This window comes from Mustela erminea, chromosome 3 (assembly GCF_009829155.1).
Source record: "Mustela erminea isolate mMusErm1 chromosome 3, mMusErm1.Pri, whole genome shotgun sequence".
NCBI classification, from domain to species: domain Eukaryota; kingdom Metazoa; phylum Chordata; class Mammalia; order Carnivora; family Mustelidae; genus Mustela; species Mustela erminea.
Window position 1 is genome coordinate 94,282,992 of NC_045616.1, and position 27,590 is coordinate 94,310,581.

Here is a 27,590-nt window from a genome sequence, read left to right on the forward strand (position 1 = left end):
GGCAGTGCAGCACCTCTTCTGCCTTCCTGTCCACCCCTCCTCCTGTTTCTGCACCACCTTGGGTGCAGCCTGCATAACTGGTTCCTATACCGTCCTCTGCGTCTCTGCCAAGGTTTGTTCCTCCTCCACCCCTCAGTGTCAAGGAGCGAAGAGAGCTTTTTGGGCTTAGACCGCCCACTTCAGATTTCCTCACCAGTGTCCCAGGTAAAAATTGGGGAGCAAATTGTTGACTGTTAAGTGGACCCAGGTGGAACATATTTATTATTGAAAACATTTTAAGGTTGTTGGTTTAATTAAGATAAACATGTGTTTAGAGTTGTCAGCATTAAATATAAAACTTTTATCCAGGTTTGTGGAAAGTCAAATAAGCCCATGGTCTCTGTTGGAATTTGTCAGCCAAAAGATGACTTAAAGTGAGGGTTAATTTTATCTGTCTCAAAGTTTCCGTGGGTAATTGTTAAGGTAGCTTTTCATGGTCTTTGGTAACCTGAAACTTTTAAAGTTTTCCTAGATGGTATATAGGATTGAATTTGGATGTATAGGCCTTTTCCAAATAGGTATAAAGCATTGATTTCCAAACATAGGTTTGTACTTTCGGCTTCTTATTGCAGAGAAACTAAGGATATTTGGGTCTCTTTGTAAACATGATTTATGCTTTGTTGAAAAATTGTACTATGGAAAAAAACCATGTTTTTAGAAACTGTAAAATGTATTTATAAATTTCAGATCTAGAGGTGCCTAGGTTGCTCAGGTTGTTAAGCATATGATTTTGGCGTGGTATCCCAATTCTCAAATAAATAAATAAAATCTTAAAAAAATAAATTTCAGATCTAAAGAATTCTGATACAGCAGTTCACAGTTGGTCACTACTCAGTTTTCTCTGGAGACTAAGGTTTCTAAGAATTAGAATTCTGCTAAATGTAATTAAGACTGATGGAAATAAGGAAAGCAACTCTGAATGAAAAAGTAGAAAGCTGATGAAGGGAAATCTTTGGAAAGGAATTTTATATATGGTCAGGATTAAAGCTGAAATCAATGTGATGTTGTGTGCAGTAGGCTTCTGGAACCAGTGGCCAAGAAGGAACTCTTCATATGTTTTCTGTGCAAAAATGTGGTTTTATTAAAGCCCAGGGAGGGGGACCTTTGGACAGAATGAGCTGCCCAGTTGTGTGGAGCAATTGATGATACACCTTGGAGTTGGGGGAGGTAAAGACAAGGGAAGTTTCCAAAAGGATTTTCATATGTTAAGGAAGAGTTGCAGGATCCTAGAGGCCTAGCTGTTCTTGAGCTAAGGTTGTTTTTCCCTCTAGCAAGGCATTAACATGAAATACTTGGAAGTTCCTGGAGGAATGTCATATTCTATCTTTCCCAAGTATTTGTGAGTGGGCTGCACGTTATAAGGAAATTTACTTTTATCTACATTTCCTTTTGCTTTTGTTCTTCACATCAGATGGATTTTAAAAGTATAATGATATAGGTTTGAAATTCTTTTTTTTTTTTTTAAAGATTTTATTTATTTATTTGACAGAGATCACAAGTAGACAGAGAGGCAGGCAGAGAGAGAGAGGGAAGCAGGCTCCCTGCTTGAGCAGAGAGCCCAATGCGGGACTTGATCCCAGGACCCTGAGATCATGACCTGAGCCAAAGACAGCGGCTTAACCCACTGAGCCACCCAGGCGCCCCATAAGTTTGAAATTCTGATTTATTCTCTGTTAAAAAGCCAAAATTTTCTTGGATTGTTGGTTTGCACTTGAAAAAAATGTATACAAAGGGTTTTTTTTTTCTCTTTTCTTTTCTTTTCCCAGAAAACCAAAGTTTCTTTGTTTTGTGTTTTGTTTTTATCAGGTCTTTTGTTACTTAAGAAAGTTAAAACTTCTCAATGTTTGGGGCGCCTGGGTGGCTCAGTGGGTTAAAGCCTCTGCTTTTGGCTCAGGTCAAGATCTCTGAGTCCTCAGCAGGGAGTCTGCTTCCTCCTCTCTCTGTCTCTCTGCCTACTTGTGATCTCTGTCTGTCAAGTAAATAGATAAAAATCTGCCTTTGGCTCAGGTCATGATCCCAGCATCCTGGGATTGAGCCCCACATGGGCTCTCTGCTCAGCAGGGAGCCTGCTTCCTCCTTTCTCTCTGCCTGCCTCTCTGCCTACTTGTGATCTCAGTCTGTCAAATAAATAAAATCTTAAAAAAAAAAAAAACACAAAAAACCCCCCAAAAAACAACAACAACAAAAACTTCTCAACGTTAAAGGAGCTAAGTTTTGCTAACAACCATATAACCCTACATATTTGCCTTTGGAATCTCGTATTGTCACCTTGGTTAAATAAGTAATTAAGTTTTAAGATTTATAATGATCCATAATGCTATTTAGGCATGTACTTTACAACTTTCTGAGGGTTTTTAACAAACTTCCTCAAGATTTGAATTGTAAATGAAGTCTTTATGACTAATTGGGCCCAAGTTACTCTGGAATCACAGTTAAGGGTTATGTTTGGGTAAATTCTGTAGTTATTCTGGAGATTATATGCAGTTGCTGAAGTTTTAATATGTTTTGGTGTAAGGCCATCATTTGATATTCTGATTACTGAAGGGTTAAGTGTCACAGAAATAACTGAATTTCCTTGTCAATTGCATTATAGTCTTTTTTCATTTACAAAAATGAGTTTCGTCTTCAAGGAGATCATAAAAAGTACTTTTTTTTTTTGAAACAAATGCAGGCTTTTGGTATCTTTAAAATCATAAAACTGAAATGGGTAAGAATTTCTAGAACTAAATAGAAGCTGTATTCAAACTGAACAAGAAAAAGCATGGGACTAAATGTTCTGAAGAAGATGATAGTTTTGTGACTCTGCTTTGAAACATTGCTGGTGCCTCAATGTTTGCTCGTTCAGATTAAGGAAACTTTCTCTTAAGATATTTATGATATGGCGATGCCTGGGTGGCTCAGTAGTTAAGCGTCTGGCTTCAGCTCAGGTCATGATCCTGGGGTCCTGGGATCTAGTCCCACATCAGGCTTCCTGCTCCGTGGGAAGCCTGCTTCTCCCTCTCCCACTCCCCTTGCTTGTGTTCCATCTCTCGCTGCACCTCTTTCTGTCAAATAAGAAAAAAAAAGATATTTATGATATACAAAAGTACAATAAAATATTTGTGAGCAAATTGAAATATTTAACTTTTCTTTCTATGTAGACCCTGTGAAATTCAGAAAATTAGAGCATATTCTTTCTTTCATAGCAATTACAGTTGTTTGCATAAGTTCAATGGGAATCTGTTTTTGTAACAGAACACCATTAGAAATGTTGGTTATTTACCAAGGCTTTGACTGGAATGTCATATTTGAAAGAGACATGCATAGATTCAGATATTACCATAGTGCTTTAGGGAACTAAGGATGACTTTATGAAACATGAAGCCAATAAAACCCCTTAGAAATGTTGGCCTGATACCTTACTTTACAGAGTTCCAGCAGCCTTATCAGGTGAGTAAAGAATCTCATTTTTTGACAGGTGCAGGAAGCTCAGAGTATTTTGGGGGACCTTGAGAAGAGGAATTCACCAAATTTACACATATTTCAGGCATGTCTCATGGCAAGTATTTGGCTTGGCCTCTGGCCTAGAATAGAGGCTATTACAAGTTCAATCGAGATTCCTTATGAAAAGTTTAGCAAAGCAAATTTTAAATTAAAAAAAAAAATTTTTTTTTAAAGATTTTATTTATTTATCAGAGAGGAGGGTGGGGAGAGAGCGAGCACAGGCAGACAGAATGGCAGGCAGAGGCAGAGGGAGAAGCAGGCTCCCCGCTGAGCAAGGAGCCCGATGTGGGAGTCGATCCCAGGACGCCGGGATCATGACCTGAGCCGAAGGCAGCTGCTTAACCAACTGAGCCACCCAGGCGTCCCAGCAAAGCAAATTTTAAAAAGATCTATATGACCAATCACTATTCTTGCTGAGCTTGTGTAAATAATTAGGCCAAATTTGTTAAAATTGAACTTGTTTTTTTGAATAAATTTGTCTTGATCTGGCTATCTCTGGAAATAATGATAATTTTGGAGAGAAAAATTATGTTTCCGTGACACATCTTTGTGCATGTTAAATTCTATTTCTAGGGCCTCCTGAGTGGCTCAGTGGGTTAAGCCTCTGCCTTTGGCTCAGGTCATAATCCTGGGGTCCTGGGATCAAGCCCCACATCGGGCTCTCTGCTCAGCAGGGAGCCTGCTTCCCTTCCTCTCTCTCAGCCTGCCTCTCTGCCTACTTGTGATCTCTCTCTGTCAAATAAATAAATAAAAATCTTTAAAAAAAAATTCTATTTCTAATTGCCTTTGAATGTTTGTTGTTTGCCCAAGCTAGACAACTTGAGGTAAACCTCAGAGAAATTGCCATAGTAGCTAATATATAGACAATCTTGCTTGTTACTCTGTGGAGATATTAACAAGATCCCATAGGCATAGGATTATTTGAACAAGATGGAAAGTGGGATGGATTCCCCACCAATTTTATAACTCACTTATCATCTTGATCAATTCTTTGTGACTAGGATGATAGAATTCCTCTTTTAAAGCTGGGACATACTCTATTTTATGGGATTAATTATGTGCTTGTGGAGAAAATGGATGGCATAGTTTTGCTTATGATTGAATTGGATGATGCACTTGGGGATGCCTATATTCCCAGACAGGTCTTCTCCCATTTTCCAGTGATTCCTCAAAATTAAGATATTGTTAGAGTTAGACATCAAACAAAGAGGGTTTCTTGATAGTTTTATCCCTTAGCCAGACTTGCTGCAGGAGTCATCTCTAGTGATAACAAAAATTGCAAATGGAGGCTTAGCCAAGCATACAGTGGCCCCCTTTAACAAGACCCAACGTATAGGTATCCACAAATTCAGGAGGGTGGGTGTCCAAAACTGGATGGGTCTTGATATTCTGACTGCAGCTCAAGGAGAAAGCTATGCTTCATTAAAACAGTGTTACGTGTATATACTCCAGATGACCACAAAAATGTGATAGGGTTACTAACTGTCATGAATACTCAAATTGAGGCTTCACTGAATCCTTCTTTTTCTTTCAGTGACTGCAATGACTGGTTAAATTCCTTTTTTTGTTGTTGTTGTTTTGTTTTTTAAGATTTTATGTTTTTATTTGACACACAGAGAGAGAGAGAGAGTGGGAGAGGAATACAAGTAGGGGGAGTGGGAGAGAAAGAAGCAGGCTTCCTGCTGAGCAGGGAGCCTGATGGGGGACTCGATCCCAGGACCCTGGTATCATGACCTGAGCCAAAGGCAGGGTTAATGACCAAGCTACCCAGGGGCCCCAAATTCCTGGTTTGAGGAGGACTATGGTCAATTATTAAAGGTCTCTGTTGGGCTTCTCATTCTTTGTTTTTTTTTTTTTTCTTTTTAAAGATTTCCTTATTTATTTTAGAGAAAGAGAGCTTGTGAGCCATGGGAGAGGGAGAGGGGAAAATCCCTAAGTGGATTCCTTACTGAGTATAGCAGGTCTTGATCCCAGGAACCTGAAATCATGACCTCAGCTGAAATCAAGAGCAAGCCATCTAACCGGCTGAGCCACCCAGGTGCCCCTGGACTTATTCTTATAGCCATTTTAATTCTAATAGGTTTCCTTTTTTAGTGTTTCTCCGCTTGCTGTTGAGACTTCATCACTACAATAACTTCATGTTGTCATGTACCCTTTACCCCCCACAGAGATACTTCTTTGCTGTCCAGATTGGACTCTACTGCCTCTGCCTTTCATAACTCCCCTATATATTCCTCAACTGACCTATGTTGACTCATAGGTAGGGACATCTCTCTGCCCTTGTTCAGCAGGAAGAAGCCACAGAAGAGGAGACATTCCACTTTCAACAACCTTAAAGATTAAAGGGTCAGAATTGTTCAAGGGGAAAAATGATGAGATAACAAAAGGCAAGCTGAAGGCAATAGGGAAAGTGACATTCTACCTGGCCCCTGCCAAGGTGGGAGTGGGATGTATATAACATTTTTTCAGGAACTCATGACTGCTCAAGAAGAAAGAAAGGATGAAGCCAATGGTCAGCTGATAAAGATCACAGTCATGAAGAACATGAAACTCCATCACTTTGTCATGTCATAATGATTTAAAAGAAAAGCCCAGTCTTGAGAATAATGAGATCTCCAGAAACTTATAGACGCAATTTTCTGGAGCCCTAATACACCTTCCTCCTCCATAGGTTAGAAAACCCTATGTGATCAGTCACTCCTCACACTGACAAAGCAGCTCTTTCTGCCCATGGGTCCTATACCTGTGCTATAATAAAAATAATTTTTTTTCAATGTATAACATCTCATTCTTTCTTTCTTTTTTTTTTTTTTTTTAAAGATTTTATTTATTTATTTGTCAGAGAGAGAGAGAGTGAGAGCAAGCACAGGCAGACAGAGTGGAAGGCAGAGGCAGAGGGAGAAACAGGCTCCCTGCGGAGCAAGGAGCCCGATGTGGGACTCGATCCCAGGACGCTGGGATCATGGCCTGAGCCGAAGGCAGCTGCTTAACCAACTGAGCCACCCAGGCGTCCCTACATCTCATTCTTTCTTGACCATGGAGTTTGATAGTCCTGTAATAGAAAGGACCTTACCATTACCAAGAGCTCCTGACCACTGACACTGATGGAAAATTAGAGAGCATTGAACCTTAGATACACATCTTATCATCTTATAGCTGAGGAAGTTTCTACCTGATGGTCTTCTCTGTAGAGATGCTGGAGGTCTCCAAATCACATTGACAGAGGAGAGAAGAAGCTGACATCAAGGTAGATTCCTTCTGCCCAAGATGCCAGAACAAGACTTAATACTTTAATTAAACAAAATCTTGCCTGGGTGGCTCACTCAGTTAAGTGTCTCACTTTAGCTCAGGTCATGATTTCGGGGTCCTGGGATCAAGCCCCATATCGGGGTCTCTGCTTAGAGGACAGTGTGCATCTACTTCTCCCTCTGCCCTCATTGTGAGTGCTTGTTCTCTCTCTTGCTTACTCACTTGTTGTCTCTTAAGTAAATAAATAACATCTTTTAAAAAATATTTTTTAGTTTTCCTTTTGTTTACTCTGGCATTGGCCTGGAAAAAGAGAACTCTCTCATTTGTCATTGCTAATGATCCCAGGTCATTGCTAAGTGGGTAACCTTTCAGCCTATTGGATTTGTCATAAAAATTTTTGATCTGTCCATGATGCTAAAGTCTCCCTGGTTCTTCCTGTGGCTAATTTCTCTTTTTTCCTAATGTCACCCTAAACTATAGTTGAACCCCATAAGAAGTCTCTTACCAAGCTCAACTTGTCCCTGCTCCCTGAGAGATCTCACTAGCCCCACATGTTTTTGCAAGTTATTTAGAATGACTCATTCATTTAGACTAGGAGATTTTCTCCCCATGTGCACTGAGAACCTGTTCCCTGGCTTGAATAAGTAAACACAGAAATTCTATACAACCCTATTGGGAATAATTTATGCCCCCACAGGGTTTGTTTTCATCTGTGGGTAGTTACTTTTCTTGGGAAATGAATACCTAGGTAGTGGGCACACAGCAAAGTGATTTCTCTTCGGTTCTCTAACTGTGCCGATGACATTTCACAAGGAAACTAGGACATCTCATTGACCAACTCCCCTGGATTTACATTGTCAAATTAAATAGGACCTACCAGTGTTCTCTGGGGTTTTGTCGGATTCATGTCTCACCTTTAGGTGTTTCATCCATTTTGAGTCTAAATTTTTGTGTGGTGTAAGGGAATGGTTCACTTTGATTCTTCTGCATGTGGCTGTCCAATTTTCCCAATACCATTTGTTGAAGAGACTGTCTTTTTTTTTTCCATTGGATATTTGTTCCTGCTTTGTTGAAGCTTAGTTGACCATAGAGTTGAGGGTCCATTTCTGGGTTCTCTCTTCTGTTCCACTGATCTATGAGTCTGTTTTTGTGCCAGTACCATACTGTCTTGATGATTACAGCTTTGTAATATAGCTTGAAGTCCAGGATTATGATGACCCCAACTTTGGTTTTCTTTTTCAGCATTCCTTTGGGTATTTGAGGTCTTTTTTGTTCCATACAAATTTTAGAATTATTTTTTCCAGCTCTGTGAAAAATGTTGATGGTATTTTGCTGGGGATTGTGTTGAATGTGTAGATTGCTGTAGGGACCATAGACATTTCACAATATTTGTTCTTCCAATCCATGATCATGGAATGTTTTTGTATATGGGTGTATATGTGTGTGTATACACACACACAAGTATCTGTATATGTGTGTACACACACACACTGGAATATTACTCAGCCATTAACAAAAGAAATCTTACCATTTTCAATGACATGCATAGAGCAAGAGTATATTATGTTAAGCTTTATAAGTAAATCAGAGAAAGAAAATACCATTTTCTGAAGTTTAGTCACATTTGAGGATGGAAATTTCTGAATGTATGTGTTAGACTTGTTTTGAGTAGTGCCATTTGAAGCCACCATTTCCTTGTTGATTTTCTGTCTGGATGATCTGTTCATTGATATAAGTGTAGTGTTAAAGTCCCTATTATTATTGTATTACTATTGATTTCTTCCTTTATGTGTGTTAATAGTTGCTTTATATATTAGGGTGCTCCATGGTGGCTGCAATGTTATATCTTCTTGTTGGATTGTTTCCTTTATGATTCTGTAGTGTCCTTTTTTATCTTGTTACAGTCTTTATTTTAAACTCTTTTTTTGTCTGATATAAGTATTATTCTCCCAAGTCCCGTCCCTTCCTTTCCTCCCTCTTTCTTTCTTCCTGATTTTATTTATTTATATGAGAGAGAGACAGAGATAGTGACAAGAAGCATGAGTGGGGAGGAGAGGGAGAAGGAGGCTCCCCACTGAGCAGTGAGGTCAGTGTGGGGCTCTATCCTAGGACCCTGGGATCATGACCTGAGCCAAAGGCAGGCGCTTAACTGACCAAGACATCCAGGCACCCCAGTCCTCCAGGTTTCTTTTCAGTTACATTTGCATGATCAATGTTTTTCGTCCCTTCCCTTTCAATCTGCATGTGTTTTTAGGTATGAAATCAAGAAAGTCCTTTGTAGGCAGCATGTAGAGTAGTCTTGTATTTTTATCTGTTTTGTCACTGAGTGTCTTTGAATTGGAACATTTAGTCCCATTACCTTCGAAGTAATTATTGATAGGTAGGTACTTACTGCCCCATTATTACTTGTTTTAGAGTTGTTTTTGTAGTCTGTTGTTTTCTTGTTCTCTTCCTGTGTGGTGTAATGGCTTTCTTTAATGATTTGCTTGTATTCCTTTCTCATTAATTTTTGTGTATGTATTTTAGGCTTTAGATTTGTGGTGACCATTAGTTTTATATATAACATCCTTTGGTTACAACAGTCTGTATTAGGATGATGGTTGCTAAAGTTTGAACCCATTCTAAAAGCACTAATTTTTCACTCCCCTCCCATGTTTTATGTACATAATGTCATACTTTATTTATATCCTTTTATTTTGTGAATTCTTTGAGTGATTTTTATAGATATAATTGATTTTACTCTTTTAGTGCTCTAAGCTGCTGGACTGGTTTTATAAGTGATTAACCTACTACTTTTGTTATGTTTGTGTATACCTGTGAATTTTTTTCTCCTAATTTTCTTATTCCTGATTATGGCCTTTTCTTTTCAATCAGAATTCCCTTTAAAGTTTCTTATAAACCTGGTTTAGTGAATAAATTCCTTCAACTTTTGTTTTCCTGGGAGACTGTTTATTTCTCCTTCTATTCTGAATGATTACCTTGCTGAATAGAGTATTCTTGGTTGCAGGTTTTTTCCTTTCAATACTTCGAATATATCATGCCACTTTCTTTTGGCCTGCAAAGTTTCTTTTGAAAAATCAGCTGATAGCCTTCTAGGGTTTCCCTTCTATGTAGTTGTCGTCTTTTCTCTTGCTGCTTTAAAAATTCTCAGGTCATGGTCTCAGGGTCCTGGGATCAAGCCCCGCATCGGGCTCTCTGCTCAGCAGGGAGCCTGCTTCCTCCTCTCTCTCTGTCTGCCTCTCTGCCTACTTGTGATCTCTGTCTGTCAAATAAATAAATAAATCTTTAAAAAAAAATCCTCTCTTTACTATTTTTTCTTTTTTGTTTAAGTAATCTCTGCACCCATTGTGGGGCTCAAACTCATGACCCTGAGATCAAGAGTCACATGCTCCTCCACCTGAGCCAGCCAGGTGCCCCTGCATTATGTCTTTTTAATTACTGTGTGTCTGTGGTGGACCCTTTTGAGGGCTCTCTGTGCCACTTACACCTCAATTTCTGTTTCCTTCCCCAGATTTGACAGGCTGTCAGCTATATTTTTCCTTTTCTCTTCTTTTTAAGATTTTATTTATTTATTCATTTATTTTAAAGATTTTATTTATTTATTTCACAGAGATCACAAGTAGGCAGAGAGGCAGGCAGGGGGGTGGAGAAGCAGGCTCCCCACTGAGCAGAGAGCCCAATGTGGGGCTCTATCCCAGGACCCTGAGATCATGACCTGAGCCGAAGGCAGAGGCTCAACCCACTGAGCCACCCAGGCTCCCCAAGATTTTATTGATTTATTTGACAGAGAGAGACACAGTGAGAGGAGAACATAGGCATGGGGAGTGGGAGAGGGAGAAGCAGGCTCCCTCAGCAGGGAGCTGGATGCAGGGCTCGACCTTGGGATCATGACCTGAGCCGGAGGCAGATGCTTAATGACTGAGCCACCCAGGTGCCCCTCGACTACTTTTTCTTTAAATAAATTTTCTGCTCTCTTTCTCTCTCTCGTTTCCTCTTGGGATCCCTATAATGCTGATGTTATTACATATCAGGATATGTTGAGTTTCCTTAACTTATTCATGTTTTTTTTTTTTCTCTTTTCTGTTCAGTTTGGTTGCTTTCCATTACTCTGTCTTCCAACTCTCTGATTAATTCTTGTGCTTCCTCTGGTCTATTATTCCCTTGAGTGTATTTTATTTTATTTTATTTTTTAAAGATTTTATTTATTTGACAGAGAGGGGGAGAGAGCAAGAGAGAGAGCAAACTCAAGCAGGGGGAGTGGCAGGCAGAGGGAGAGGAAGAAGCAGGCTCTCCACTGAGCAGGGAGCCCAATGTGGGGCTCTATCCCAGGATCCTGGGATCATGACCTGAGCTGAAGGCAAATGCTTAAGTGACTGAGCCACCTAGGTACCCCACCCTCCCAAGTATATTTTGAACTTCAATTACTGAGTTCTCATCTCTGATTAGTTCCTTTTAATTTTGCATCTTTTTGTCACTAAGAGTCACTAAGATCCTCCACTTTTTTCTCAAGTCCAGTAAGTGTCTTTATGATCATTACTCTGAATTCTGTATCATGCCTATTGCTTATCTCCATCTCATTTAGTTGTTGTGCTGTGCTTTGTCCTGTTCTTCTATTTGGGATAGATTCCTCTGTTTCCTCACAGAGAATCTGTTTCCATTTATTAGGAAGGTCTGCTGTGTATCCTCATCTTGAAAGTAGTGGCCTTATGAAGAAGAGGTCCTGTAGTGCTCTGCTATGCAGTGTCCCCTGTTCACCAGACCTGATGCTTCATGGATGCCTGGTATGTATTTTGCGTATATCCTGGTGTTACAGTTGAGCTGTGTTTGCCTTCAGTCTGCTTGGCTGCAGTTGCCCTCTTAACCTGTTGTGGGCAGGGTTTGGTCTCTGTGTGGTTAAAGGGCAATTCTCTGGCCATCTTGGGCTTGTGGTTGGGTTAGAGCAGATACTTGTCCCTGGCCTGTTTTGTTGAATTGTAGTCAGTTGGAATTGCAGGGCACTCTCTCTGCTTTGTACCCTGAAAGGATTTTGTTGGTGGGAGGAGCCTGCACTCAGACCAGATATCTGCCCCGAGTCTGTCTGTTGGGATTTCAGTGACCCTGAACTAAAGGGCTTTCTTTTTGTGCTGCCTCCTGTAAGATTTTTGTTGGTGGCCGGATAGCAGTCAGATCAGGTGTTTGCCTCCAGTCCATTGGTGGGGCTGCATTTGAACTGGTGTATGGGGTTGTCTTCCTCTCTTCCTAGGGGAAGAGTCACTTTTTTTTTTTTTTAAAGATTTTATTTACTTATTTGACAGACAGAGATCACAAGTAGGCAGAGAGGCAGGCAGAGAGAGAGAGGAAGGCAAGCATGCTCCCTGCTGAGCAGAGAAGCCGACGCAGGGGCCCGATCCCAGGACTCCAGGATCATGACCTGAGCTGAAGGCAGAGGCTTTAACCCACTGAGCCACCCAGGCACCACGGGAGGAGTCACTTTGAAGTGCTGCTGGCTACTGCCAGGTCTACTTACAGAATGAGTTGCTTTGTAGGGACTCTTGCTGTATAGGGCTAGTCAGTATGGGAATGTGGGAGGAGGGCACAGGGTCTTAGAAGGTAGGTAGAGAGTAGTTACACTGGTTCTCACAGGTGTCTGAGTATCTAGACTAGAGGGTGAGGTTTGGGGAGTGAAAGGACACTCACCAGCTCTTTTGTTCCTGAAGTCTTTTAAAGATCACTGCTCCTCTACCATAGTTCTGAGATTAGTAAGTCAATCTTCTTCTGGTATAACCTAGGTACTTTTTAAACTGCTGTCCTTTGCTATATCTCAATCAGGTGTTTGTTATGATGTTTCTTTTTTTTTTTTATGCCTTAACTTTAAGCTTAAGTCTTTATTTTTTTTTTCATTTATTTATTTTCAGCATAACAGTATCATTATTTTTTCACCACACCCAGTGCTCCGTGCAATCCGTGCCCTCTATAATACCCACCACCTAGTACCCCGACTTCCCACCCCCCTGCCACTTCAGACCCCTCAGATTGTTTTTCAGAGTCCACAGTCTCTCATGATTCACCTCCCCCTCCAATTTACCCCAACACCCTTCTCTCTAACTCCCCATGTCCTCCATGCTTTTTGTTATGCTCCACAAATAAGTGAAACCATACGATAACTGACCCTTTCTGCCTGACCCACTTCACTCAGCATAATCTCTTCCAGTCATTATGCTGTTTCTTTAAAAGGTGGAGACTGTTTGCTTTTGTCCTCTGTCTCTCCCAGAAATGAGCTTACTGATTTTTAAAGCTTCTGGTATTAAGACCTACTGACAGTAAAAGCTCAAGAAGCTAAGGCCATATGGTTTTTAAAGCCAAGTGTTGGGGGGGACTTGTCTTCCCTGTCTCTAGTATGGGTCTCCTCTTTCTGGGGTGCCTGATGTGGGGTTTGTTCCTTTCCATTCTCCATGGTTGTTGTGTCCCTTGAGTTTGTGGTTAGTCTCACATGATACTTTGATTCTTGACTGGGACTTTAACCTTCCTACCATTCCCCCCACCCCTACTACCACCAGGTGGCCTCCTCTCCACGACTGAATGTGGAGTGTATTCTGTCAGTCTTAGGTTTGTTATCTGGGTTAGTTAACAGTGATGTTGATGTGGCTGTTATCTAGGTGTATCTGTGGGAGGAAATCAGCTTAAGATCCTAATACACCATGTTTTCAGCTTTTTCTGAAAATTTTTATATCTTCTTGAGTTTGGTAATTGTACCTTCTAGGATTCTAGAGTTTTAGGATTTTCCCCATTATCAAAGTTGTCTGCTCTGTTGGCATGAAGATGTTTATAATATTTCCTTATAATCCCTTACATTCTGGCACGGTCAGTAGTGCTGTTCTTTTTTTCATTCCTGTATGTTTGTGTTTATGTGTCTGTCTAGCTGTCCATTTAATCTGTGTTAACTTTTGGGTTCCTTTATTTTGTTTTCTCTTTCATTGCTTTTCACTCCAGTGCTTATTTCATTTTTCTACTTGCTTTGATTAGTTTAATTTGCCCTTTTTCTAGTTTCCTTTTAAGTATTGTTTTAAGCTATATCAGATAAATTTTAATGTATTTTATTTTTGTTTTCATTAAGTTCTAAATATTTTCTACTTTCCATTGAAAATTCTTCTGTGGGGTGCCTGGGTGGCTCAGTGGGTTAAGCCGCTGCATTCGGCTCAGGTCATGATCTCAGGGTCCTGGGATCTAGTCCCGCGTCGGGCTCTCTGCTCAGCAGGGAGCCTGCTTCCCTATCTCTCTCTCTCTGCCTGCCTCTCCATTTACTTGTAATTTCTCTCTATCAAATTAATAAATAAAAAAAATCTTTAAAAAAAAAAAGAAAATTCTTCTGTGACCAGTGGATTTTTTAGAGGTATTTTTTTCAATTTCCAAATACTTGAGGATGTCTAGGAGTTTTTGCTATTTTTTTAAGTTTTTAATTTAATTTCATGTGACTCAGGCACCTGGGGGTCCTGGGGTTGAGCTCCAAGTTGGGCTTCCTGGTCAGTGGGGAGTTTGCTTTTCCCTCTTCTGCCACCCCGCCATGTTCTTGCTCTCTCTCAAATAAATAAATAAGATCTCTTAAAAAATAGTAATTTCGGGGTGCCAGGGTGGCTCAGTTGGTTAAGCATCTGTCTTTTGGTCAGGTCGTGATCCAGGGGTCCTGGGATTGAGTGCCGCATCGGGCTCCCTGCTCCATAGGAAGCATGCTTCTCCCTCTCCCTCTACCTGTTTCTCCCTCTTCTTGTGCGCGTGCTCTCTCTATCTCTGTCAAATAAATAAAGAAAATATTTTAAAAAAATAATAATTTCATGTAATTGAAAAGCATACTTTGTATGATATAAATGTTTTTTAAATTTTTTGATACTTATTTTATGATCCAGCTTATGAACTATGCTGGATAGTGCTTTGTGTGATCCTGAAAGGAATGTGTATTCTAGTGCTGTTTGGTGAAATATTTTATAGATATCAGATCATATTGATTGATATTGTAGGGGAAGCAAAACTTCACTTCTATCCTCCATGGTATCTGGCTGGGCCTGAGAATTATATTGATATAAAACAGATTAACAGGAGAAAAGCATTGAGTTTAACATGTACTTGAGAGCCCCCATGAGGAAATAAAGACCCCAAAAGTGGTTGGGATTAAGTGCTTTTATACCAGGTTGAAGAAAGAGTAGCAGTTGTGGAAAAATAACAAAATAAGTGGGAGACTAACAGAAGTTAAGAGTTAAGTTAAGAGTTACTTTAACAAGGTAACTTGTCTAGGCCTCTGCTCCTTGTCTTTGATGATGATTAGAATTTTTTTTTTTCTTCCTGATATAGGAATCTTTCCCGTAAGAGTTTTATCTGTTGCTTTTAGGAAGAAAAGGAAAAGTCAGAGTGCCTTTCTTTTTCTTTTTCTTTTTTAAAGATTTTATTTATTTATTTGACAAACAGAAATCACAAGCAGGCAGAACAGCAGGTGGGGTGGGGCGTGGCGGTGGAGGAAGCAGGCTTCCAGCGGAGCAGAGAGCCCGACTTGGGGCTCCATCCCAGGACCCCAAGACCATGACCTGAGCTGAAAGCAGAGGCTTTAACCCACTGACCCACCCAGGCGCCCCCAGAGTGCCTTTCTTGCATCTGCTGTTTTTCAGATGTCTTTAGTTCACAATAGTTCTTATGCTAAAGGGGCATATTCGAGGGGAACATATTCTGTTCAATATCATTCAACATCATTGAACATCGTTCAAATCTTATATTCTTGGTGATTTTCTGTATAGTATTAGGTCAGTTATTAAGAGTGAGGTTTTCAGATATCCAGCTGTTGTTGAAATATGTGTCAGTTTTTACTTTGTGTATTTGGGGACTGTCTTTAAGTATGTATATTTATAACTGTGATATCTTTCTGACATATTAACTTTTTATATTATGAAATATTCCTTTTTTTAAATATTTTTATTTGCAAGAGAGAGAGAACACAAGTAGGGGCAGTGGGAAGAGGCGCAGAGGGAGAAGGAGAAGCACACTCCCTCCCAGGACCCCTAGATCATGAGCTGAAGGCAGATGCTTAACTCACAGCCACATTCGTGCTCTGAAATATTCCTTTTTGTCTCTAGTACTGTTTCCTGTTTTAAACTTTATATTGCCAGGTATTAATACAGCCATTGAACCTTGTATCTTTTACTTTTCTTATACCTACAGAATTGTCTTAGATAATTTGAATTTTAAGGTTGTTTTTGTATGCAGTATGTATTTGGATCTTGTTTTATTTATATAAACTGAAAAACTCTGCCTTTTGCTAAGATAAATCAAAGAGGTAGAGGTGATGGATAGTCTTTTTTTTTTCTTTTTTAAAGATTTTATTTTCTTATTTGATGGAGAGAGAGGCAGTGAGAGCAGAAACACAAAAGGGGGAATGGGGAGGGAGAAGCAGGCTTTTTGCCAAGCAGGGAGCACGATGTGGGGCTTGATTCCAGAAACCTGGGATCGTGACCTGAGCTGAAAGTAGAAGCTCAGCAACTGAGCCACTGAGCCACCCAGGTGCCCCAAGAGTGATGGGGAATTTTGGGGCAGGAGGGTTTCAGATAAAATGCTCAAGGAAGGCCTCTTTGTGAAAGTGACATATAAACTGAGTCCTAAGGACTACAAGGAATCAGAGTGGGAATAGACGAAGGGAAATAGCATTATAGGTAAAGGGAACAAACTGAGTTATAAGACAGCTTGACATTTTTAAAGAACTAAAAGAGAAGTATGCTACATAGGGAGAGAGGGAATCATGGGGGTAGATGAGAATAGATTGCTAAAAAAGGACAAGGCCATGTAGAGTCTTGAAGACTGCAATCAGGAGTTTATATTTCATTCAAAATGTGCCTTAGGATTTCCATAGCAGTGTTCAGGCAGGCCCAACAGAACTCAGTGCCACCCTGAATTGGCTCTTGCCCAAGGGAGAGCAGAAGAAAACCACACACATCTGTTCAACTGCAACCCCACTGTGAGCTGGGAGCAGACATCTGGTCTGACTGGAGGCCCTACCTATCAACAAAACTTCTCAGGGACAATACAGTGAGAGCACCATGCAGTTTAGTTGTACTAAAGATCTGACAAATGCCTAATCAGACCAACTCAAGCCCAAGGTGGCCTCAGACTGGCCCACTAACATAGGGACCAGACCCTGCCCATAGCAGGCTAAGAGAGCCATGACAGACAACTGGACTGAAGGCAGATATGGCTTGGCCACAACAGTAGGGCTCAGGCCACACACGCATAGGAGACACCTGTAAAAGGCCAGGTTCTGGTGAATATGGGACATTGACTGCCCTGCAGGACACTAAAGGATTTCTTTTTTATAAGGTCCCTATTTTTAGGATCAGGAGATACAACTAACTTTCCTAAGACATAGAAACAGACAAGCAGAGTTAGCAAAATATGGAGACAGAAGGCTATGTCCCAAATGAAAGAACAGGGAAAAATCACAGCAAAAGACCTAAATGAAACAGAGGTAAGTAATAGGCCTGATAAGGGATTTGATGTAGTGGTCATAAAGATATTCACTGGACTTGAGAAGAGTGGAAGACCTCAGTGAGACTCTTAGCAAAGAGCTAGAAAGCATGAAAAAGAAGCATTCAGAGATGAACTCAATAACTAAGATGAAAAATACACGAGATGGGATAAATAGTAGAACAAAGGAAGCAGGAAATGATGGATCAGCATCCTGGAGAACAGAGTAAAGGAAAACCATCAAGCTGAATATAAGAGAAAAATAATAATGAAAAAGGAAAATAGATGAAGCGAATTCAGTGACACCATCAGGCATAAAACAGTAACATTAAAGGGATCTCAGAAGAGAGAGAAAAGGGGGCAAAATATTTATTTGGAGAAATAAAAGCTGAAAACACTTTAGTTTGGGGAAGGAAATGGAAGTCCAGATCTAGGAGGCACAGAGAGCACTTGACAAAATCTTGCTAAGCAAGAAAGTAGTATATTTTTAAAATTTTTATTAATTCAAATAAAAAAATCAGACTTAGAGCCTCTTTCCTGCTGTGCTGGTGAGAAATTTACTCTTGGTCTGTCCTCTACAAAGTTCCTACCACAGTCTATGTGGTAAAGTACAACAAGGACCCCAGAAAATAGAAGGAATGCCTCTACCTTTAACTTTGTCCTGATTGTTGCTGATAGGGTGTGGATGTTTGTAGATATGGTGTTTTGTTAAACATATGGTTTAACATATGGTTAAACATATGGTGTTTTGTTAGTGGATCAAAATTTTCTGCTTCTGTGTCACATTGAGGTTCAGCACTTGTGGAGGATGGGGATCCTGGTACTCTTTGCTACCACAGAACCATTAGTTCTGAGCTCTCTTTCTTTTTCAGGGATACTGTTTGTGAGTGTAGTATTCAGTTCTCTTAACTAGACTTTTGTCTTTTTCCTTACTTACTTTACTGGCCTTTTTTTTTTTTTTTCTGTTTTCAGAAGTTACTCTTCTATCAGCTCTGACTTAGAGCTTAGATTTTTACAGAAGACAAGAAGAGAAGTTATTTCTGAGTAGCTTCTGTGAAGAGAAATGAAGCAGCCTAAGGGAATAGAAAATGCTGGAGTGTGGTATTTTGCATAGAAAGAGGAGGTATGTCCTTTTTTTGGTAAGTGACTTTTGAGTAGAGTCCTGAATGAGTAAAGAAAAGCATTTCAAGCAGAAGGAATAATAATTACAAACTACCTAGTGATGAAGAATACTTGGTGTTTTTGAGGAACAGTAAAGGAAAGGTTACTGTCACTGGAGTGGACAAGCAAGGGTGGGGAGGTTTAGTAGATGGAAGTAGCCAAATGCCAGAGCATGAAGGACCTTGCAGTCTGGGGCAAGGACTTCAGGATTTTCCAGTGAGTGAGACCATGAAGGATCACTTCTGGTTCCTTAGTGCAGAATAGACTATAGAGGGGTCAAGGTAGAAGAAAGCACTGCTAAGGCACTATTGCATTCATTCAGGAGAGAGGTTATAGTAGCTTGGATGAGAGTGGTAGTAATAAGAGTAATAAGAAAAGTAATAAGAAATTATTGAAGGGATTGCATGCATATCATGAAAGGAAAAGAGAAACCAAAGATGATTCCATGGCTTTTTGGGTGAACAGGTTGAGTGGTATGCAATGGCGATTCAATAATATTTCTAATATATTCTGATACCAGGTACAAAGTGCTCAGTACTTAGAGTTTGAAGCCATATGTTGTATATCCTGTATTCTCAACTCTGTTACCTTGGTGAGGTAATTGTCTTTTTGTAGACTCAGTTTCAAAAGTAGTAATCACTCAGTAAATGTTAGTTATCCTCCAGAGGATGGGAACAAGTGTAAGTGGGTCTTTTACCATAGGAATGGTGTATGCCATTGCTGTTTGACATAATTCATCTTAGAGTACTGCTTAGCAGGAACCTTGCTGTGGTCACTACCAACTGACTCTACAAATGTAGCACTTTTTGTCATTGCAACTTTTACCATTGGGATTGAACTCATAGGGACAGAAATTCCATTGGCTGGTTTTAACACCCTCCAGGCTTTAGGCTTGTTTTGAAATGTTGGTCCAAAGCCCCAGAATGCTAGGTTTGGGAATTATCTGCTTAGGTTTGCTAGTTGAGGTAGCTGTGGCATAGTAGTTAAGAATGTGAACTTTAAAGCCGTTTTGCTTTGCTCTGACACTTTACTGGCTGTGTGACCTTGGACAGGTGACTTAATCCCTCAATGCTCAGTTTCCACATGTATTAAATGGTGAAATTAAGAGGTCCTACCCTCATGGATTTGCTGCAAGGACTAAAGTTTGTACAAGTGGAATAGGTAGAACACTGGTAACCACCAATAAATGTTAGTTACTATTATTCTAAGAGGATATAGAAGGAGAAGTAGACTAAGGGCAGAATTAGGGCAAACATAACAACATTTAAAAAAGCAGACACTTTTTACTTTTTATGTTTCCCAAACGGTAATGGCTGTAATTATCTTTAATAGAATGCTGAGTATGCGCCAGTCACATTACATCTATTATTTAATCTTCATCCTGTACTAACCACATTGCAAAATAAGAAGCAGAACTTCGAAAGGCAAATTAACTTGCTCATAGTATCATAGCTAGTAAATGGAAAAGCTGGCTCCAGAGTCACAACAATATAGATCTATATTATATTTCTTCTTTGAGGCAAGATAGGATAAATATCAGAGGAATTGTTTGGAAGTAGAGGTGGCCTTAAAGATCATGACGTGTAGATACATTGTTTTACTACTGAATAGATTTGTCTTTCAAAAATTAAATGTATGTTTCCTGAGTCTGAATATATAGCTTTTTGGTGTGTGCTCCCTCATATTCTTGCTGATGCTCCCAGGGGAATCTGTAACTTTCCAGGACATGCTCCTCTCTTTTGACCCCAGGGACCAGATTTAAATAGAGACACCTAAGTTATCTGTGAAATCTAGAATTACACTTTGTCTACTGAGCTCTGTTGTTTTTGATGTCATTTTTGACCAGTTAATTGTTTGAACTTGGCTTTGTTATAAATTGTGTGCTCAGCTTTGATCACTTCTTTCTGGACTGAACTGTTTAGTTCCCAAATTCATAGTTTGCTTAACTTGTGATTCTTAGCAGATCATCCTGCTGTTAAAATACTCCTTTACCGACATCTGGTTCCTTTCCAACTCATTGCTCCAGTCTACTGCTTGGTGTCCTAAGAGCATATAATAAAATAGATTCCTTAAGCTGTAATCCTGCAAGTCATTTACTTTGGTTTGTGTTGGGTGTTTTTGCACATGTTTGTGCATTTGTATTACTTTCCTCATAATAGTCAATTTTTTTTTTTAAACTACAGTGGTCTAATGAATGTTATTAAATACCTTGCAGATGCTGACATCTGGCATCATGAAACTTCACATGTCCATTATAATGATGGTCTGGTCTGGTTTCCTGGGCTGCACTTGGGCTGAGATCTTCACATCTGTTGGTATGGGCCAGGGAAGGTAGTATTTTCCACAAATGATTTTTAGCTCCTAGCTCAGGAATAGCCTGCTTGTTTTCTATCAGGGTGGAACAGTCTCACCAATAAGTTCACTTGAAACTAGAATACAGTGAGAAAGAAGTTTTCAGACATTAATACTTTTCCTTATAAAGGCCCTTAAGGGCCTAAACCTCAATGGAGCAAAGGTTTTTTTCTGGGAAACAAGTGTTTGTGGTGTATTTACTTCTTGTGGAGTGTAGATATTGTCAGGGCCTTTAGGAATGCCCAAACATTTCTTCTTCTTCTTCTTCTTCTTTTTTTTTTTTAATTTAAATTCAGTTAGTCATCATATAAGGAATGTTCATACACTTATTGTGGAAGGTCATTGATTGTGGGCAAAGTACATTTTATGGCCTGAAAGTCCTGTCTTGCAGTTTTCCTTCATCGCTTCAAACTTCAGAGGTTATTCCTCTGTATTTAAATGGTTTTCTCCGCCACAGTTTCCAAGCTTACATGACAAGATTACTCGCTGGGTTAAGGATGAACAGGAGAAGATTACTCGCTGGGTTAAGGATGAAGTAAAGGTCACTTCCAGATGACAGAGGTCACTGATTGGCCACAGTCTTTAACATCCCTGTGGGAATTCCTCTCTTTCTTTTCTTGAAGCTGTAGGGTAGAACAGGGGGACTATCTCCTTAAGCAGTGAGATCCAGTGATTGAGAAAAAGCTGAATCTCTCTTGGGTCTGGGGACCTGCCTTTTTCTTTGGCACTTTTGCCCCAGTGAAGTAAGCTGAAGTCATCTGTCCAGTTCTGACTGGCCTTTTCTTCTGTCCTCTTGTAGGACACTTAGCTGGCTTAATTTCTGTGGAAAAACAACTGGTCGAGCCCCTGAAAGAATATATCCTTTTGGATGAAGCCAAATGTCTATAATGAAAAGGTAAATGTAATCTGTTATTCCTACAGTTTGCCTGGAACTCTGCCCTTCTCACATTTTCCAGATATGACCACGGTCCTCTAGGTTGCCTAGCAGACGTAAAGCAAATCTCTGAAGGGACATATTTTAAATCCAAACCACACTGGCCCTCCTGAAGATGAGTCAACAATTCTAAACTATAAAAACAATTTCTTGGTAACTGTTAGCAGAGACAATAGAAAGCAAAGTTAAAATTAGAGCCCCAAGAACTGTTGACACTAATTTTTATTTTTTATTTTTTTAGAGAAAGAGCACACATAGGGGTGGGCAGGGAGGTGTAGGGGCAGAGGGGCAGATGGAGAGGAAGAGAGAGAATCTTAAGCAGGCTCCATGATAGTGCAGAACCAGATGTGGGGCCCATTCTCACGACCCTGAGATCATGACCTGAGCCAAAATCAGGAGTTAGATGCTTAACTGACTGAGCCACCCAGGAGACCCTATGGTTTGAATGTTTAAAAGAATTTTTATTATGAAGAAAACCAATCTCTTATAACAAATACAGTTTACATCTTTAATAAACACATACCTTTTCTATAATAATTATTTTTAAAAAATCTTCCTTTGCTATAGCAAACACATATAGACACAATTAAATGTACTTTGAAATTATTGTAACAAGCATTACATCATGACTTAGAACCTTGATTACATATAATGATAAGATAAAGAATAAAGATAAGGGCACCTGGTTGCTCAGTCAGTTAAGTATCCCAACTCTTGATTTCAGTTTAGGTCTGATCTCATGTTATGAGATCAAATCCCACATGGGGCTCCATGCTGGGCATGGAGTCCGCTTAAGATTCTCTCTCTCCCTTCACCTCTGCTCCTCCCCAATCCCTGCTCACACTTTGTCTCTTTCTTTAAAAAAAAAAAAAAAAAGGAATTAGGAGAGATATAAATTAAACTTTAAACTTTATAAGAATAGTTACTTAAGTCCTTTTCCTTATTGATCTAATTAATTATAATCATAGTATGATTTGTCTTTTCAAAATATCTGTAAGAGTCTCTGCTTTCAAAGTTCTTTCATGCCATTAACTGAGGCTTGCCAACAGCCCCTGACTTCATTTATATTTTTGCAGACACATTGAGTTAGCAATTGTGAGACTTACAGATTTATGTTTCTACAGTGTCTAAATCAGAGAGTTAGAAAAATGACAACAGAGGAAACCCCCAAGAAAGTAGAAGAAAGGAAACAATTAAGATAAAGCAGAAATTAATGAAGTGGGAAAAAAGGTACAATTTAGAGAATTGTCAAAACCAGAAGCTGGTAATGTTTGTAAATATTAACAAGATAATTAATCACTTGGCTGAGTTAGTCAAGAAAAAAAATACAAATAAGCATTATTAAAAGGAAAAATTGAGACGTAACTATTCATATAATGAATTTAAAAATGAATGAACATCTTGATTCAAAATTGTCAAAGGTGTCAGAGCATTTAACTGCAGAAATTGTCAAAGGACTTGAATAGACATTTCTGCAAAGAAGATATGGAAATAGCCAATAAGCATATTAAAATATGCCCAGTATGCCCTAATCATTACAGAAATGCTGATAAAAACCACAATGTGATGCTACCTCACACATATTAGGATGGCTATTATCAAAAACAAAGAACTATAAAACAGTCAGAAAATAACAAGCATTTACAAGGATGGGAGGAAATTGGAACCTGTGTGCACTGTTGGTAGAAATGTACTATGGTGTAGTGCCCATGGAAAACAGTGTGGCAGTTCCTTAGAAAATTAAAAATAGAAATTCCCATGTGATCTAACAATTCCAAAGAACTGTAGGCAGAGTCTTAATAGATTTATTTGTATATATGTGTTCCCTAGCAATATTATTTCACAGTAGTCAGAAAGTGGAAACAATCCAAGTGTCCATTGACAGATGAGTGGATAAAACACAATGTGGTATTCACCTACAGTGGTATGTTATTTAGCATAAAGAGGAAGGAAGTTATGGTACATAGTGTGATGTGGATGAAGCTTGAGGACATTATGCTAAGGGAAATAACCCCATCATAAGAAGATTTATGCTGCATGATTCCACTTATATGAGATATCTAAAATAGATTCTTAAATACAGAAAGTCGAATGGTATTTTCTAGTGGCCAGCAGGAGAGAGGGAAATGGGGAGCTGTTGTGCAATGGATATAGAGTTTTGGTTTTTTTTTTTAAAGATTTTATTTATTTATTTGACAGACAGAGAACACAAGTAGGCAGAGAGGCAGGCAGAGGGAGAGAGGAGGAAGCAGGCCCTCCGCGGAACAGAGAGCCTGATGTGGGGCTCGATCCGATCCCAGGACCCTGGGATCATGACCTGAGCCGAAGGCAGAGGTTTTAATCCACTGAGCCACCCAGGTGCCTTAGAGTTTCATTTTTACAAGATTAACAAATGTGCAAAGATTTGTTGCACATCATTGTGAACAGAGGTAACTCTACTAATGGTACACTTCAAACTGGTTAAGATGGTAAGCTTTACAGGTATTTTATCACAACTAAAATTTTTTTTATTAATAAAGGATTTTATGTTAATTATATGCTAATAATTTTGAAAAGTTAAATGAAATGAAAAGCTTAGAAAAATATAAATTACCAAATCTGAAAACATGAATAGACATATAATTATTCAAGATGTAATTCAGAAATTTAGTTCTACCAAAAAAAGATAGTAATTACTCTTACTTTGCTTCCTATGATCTGCCCTGATTGGCTTCATCCCTTCTCATCTTTTCCAGTGAGAGTGTGAGGGAAGAGTTGTTAGAGCCAGTTGGAAGCTATGGCTCTTCTTTTTCTTTTTTTTTTTTTTTTAAGATTTTATTTATTTATTTGAGAGAGAATGAGTGAGAGAGATCATGAAAGAGGAAGAAGGTCAGAGGGAGAAGCAGACTCCCCAAAGAGCTGGGAGCCTGATGCGGGACTTGATCCTGGAAGTCCGGGATCATGACCTGAGCCGAAGGCAGTTGCCCAACCAACTGAGCCACCCAGGTGCCCACTATGGCCCTTCTTTATGTGGTTCCTAGCCACTTGGAGCTTTAAATCCCACTGCTCCCCTACACCTACCCTCTACTTTAGCCAGTCTAATCTCATCAGTCTTTCCCTACTAGTTTCTGTTTTGAAACTGTTTTTGTATAGCTTCTGCCTGGAAATCTTTGTTTGCAGCTGTATTTCCAGTTGTGGTCTATTTTTAAAGTCTTTATAAGATCTGGGCTGCTCAGGGGCTTGGTAAGACTTAGAAAGAAAACTGTTCCCACTAGCCTAGCCCTTGATGGTTCATGCTCAAAAAATGTGAACTTGACATTTCACATGCCTACTTTGCAGTTGCTCATTTTGTCTTGTCCTGTTTTGGACTTCCCCTATTGTTAACTGTTCCATGTATTCTCCCTGGTATGATGGGTGGTACCTGGACTATTAGGGCATGAATCCAGGGTCCTTAAGGTTGGGGGAAAAGGGGACAGACAGTTACTTTACTAAGAATGCTCACCTCTTCAGCTAGCTTCATAGGACTAGACTCCAGTGCAGGCTCTGTGTCTCCTTGTTGCTTCTCTTGGGTCTCATCACAACCTTGAATGCCCATTTCACAGCATTCATCTTGGCACTGTGTAGTCAGCTGCTTGACCTGTTAAGAATCTTGGATAGTTTCCTCAAATTCCCCGAGAAATTTATTGTTTCTCAAATAAGTTTGATTGAGATGTACTTTTGGAACAATGACAATGGTTTTATCACCACCTGCCCCATTTATTCATGTAATGAACATTCAGCAGATATTCATTAAATACATATTCATGTATTTAACATTCAGCAAATATTTAGGAATTACTTCTCATGCATTAGACACAGGTTTTTGGAGCTAGGCAAAGCAGTAAAAAACAACCCAGCAAACAGATACAACAGTTGTAAAAACCATGCATTCACATTGCAAACAAAATTAAGGCTATACAGAAATATTTCAAAGTAGCCAGAGATGCTTTTGGTAGAAGGTAATAATTTGTATTTTTTTAAGATTTTATTTGAGAGAGAGAGAGCATGCTAGAGGGAGAGGGACAAGCCCACTAAGCAGGGAGCCTATTGCTGGGCTTGATCCCAAGAATTCCAGATCATGACTTGAGCTGAAGGCAGACACTTAACTGACTGAGCCACCCAGGCGCCCCAGGAGGTAATAACTTAAACAGGAAAACGTAATGTCACATGTGAAAAATCGAAGTTCAGGCAGTTTTAGGGCTGGTTGCAAGAGGCTCAATAATATTATGAACTCAGGTAGAATAGTTTAGGTGTCATGTTTAGACATAGCACAATATACAGCCAAAGAGCCATTTCTTACTTGTATTGATAACATAGAACAAATCTTTTCTTTTTTTTTTAAAGATTTATTTATTTATTTATTTGACTGACAGATCACAAGTAAGGCAGAGAGGCAGGCAGAGAGAGAGGGAGAAGCCCCCCTGCTGAGCAGAGAGCCCAATCTCCATCCCAGGACCCTGAGATCATGACCTGAGCCAAAGACAGAGGCTTTAACCCACTGAGCCACCCAGGCCCCCCAGAACAAATCTTTTCTGAAGTCTCTCAGTAAGCTTATGTGTAGCCTAAATTGTATTACATGACCATTCCAAAACAAATCACTGGCAAGGGGGCAGCTCCACCTTGATTAGCTTAGAGCCTTAGAGGGTATTCAGTACATGATCAGTGGATGGCCCTAGCTGTTCTTGAAGCAAATTGCTGTGTTTCCATGTTTTTGTAGGAAGATAGAAGGGGATTACCAGCATGAGAGCAGTGTTGGCAGTGACATGACAGTTGTAGGAAAAAAGACTACCCAGTGGAGATAATCATGATGTCCGTGTAGACTTTTTTTTGGGGGGGGCATACACTGGCACAGAAAAAATATATATTTCTTTTTACCAAATTTAATTAAGTTTTAATCAAAATGATCATAATATGACTTGGTAGCTACTGCTCTTGTGTTAGTGAATATAGATTTCTTCATCATTTTAATGGTGCTATATTTTTATTATGTAGCTGTGTCATTATTTCCTTTCCCTGAACATGTTAAATACTTGGGAAATGCTTTAGTGAACAATTTGTTAAAATATCTTTGCACACTTTGTTTTTTTTTTTTTTTTCCTGGCGGTAGAGTCATAGGAATAAAATTGCCAATTCTAGACAAGCAGGCTTCCTTCAGAAAGATTATATCTAGCTGACTGTGTGGATGTACTTACATTCTTTCCCAGCCTGTTCAACTAGATATTGCTGCCGTGTTTGCTGATCTGTGAGTCAGTTATAGTTTAGTGATTAAAAGCATTTTGGTTTTGGGGTTAACCTACCTGAGCGTATACCGTATTATTATTTACCAGTTGTATAACTTTGTGAAGTCATTTAACAATTTCTCTGAGCTGGTTTTATCTGCATACTTGGAGGTTGGGGAGGTGTTCATATTTGATTAGCTTTGATAGTTGTGAAGATTAATGGTCATAATTCCTTATTCTATGCCCTGGTACATAATAAAATCACAGTATTTAAGGTATGCTTTTAAAATTTATTATATAATAAAATCTCTTAATTTTGAATTAATTATTTTTATCTTCTCATATTTTTCCCCTCAACTGTCTCATAGCTGGGCTGAGAAAAGATATGCACTGAACCTTGTAATACCTAAAGACAAGGAAGACTTGGGAAAGTTAGTGGATGTGTACAAGGTGCTGAAGTGTCTAAATCAAGTTGAGTCATTAGCAGAGAGCTTTGCCCTTCAGGACCCATCTGTTGGTGAGCTGAGCTGTGTGTGTCTGTGTGTGTGTGCATGTCTGTGCATGTGCACACTTGGGTGTATGCATGTACACATGAGCTTTCCCTGAGATTTCTGAATCTCTTTCTGAGCTTGTGATGGTATTTAAGAATGTATTTCTTG

The 27,590-nt window shown here is 39.4% G+C and overlaps 1 long non-coding RNA gene across 1 annotated transcript; it reads left to right on the forward strand.

Annotated features, from left to right (window-relative positions):
- LOC116586611 lies at window positions 1-27,487 on the forward strand. The gene is made up of 6 exons (XR_004284084.1): window positions 1-204; window positions 11,437-11,552; window positions 18,220-18,370; window positions 20,624-20,723; window positions 21,560-21,655; window positions 27,300-27,487. It is a non-coding gene; the product is annotated as an uncharacterized LOC116586611 (long non-coding RNA).
- The last annotated feature ends 103 nt before the right edge of the window (window positions 27,488-27,590 follow it).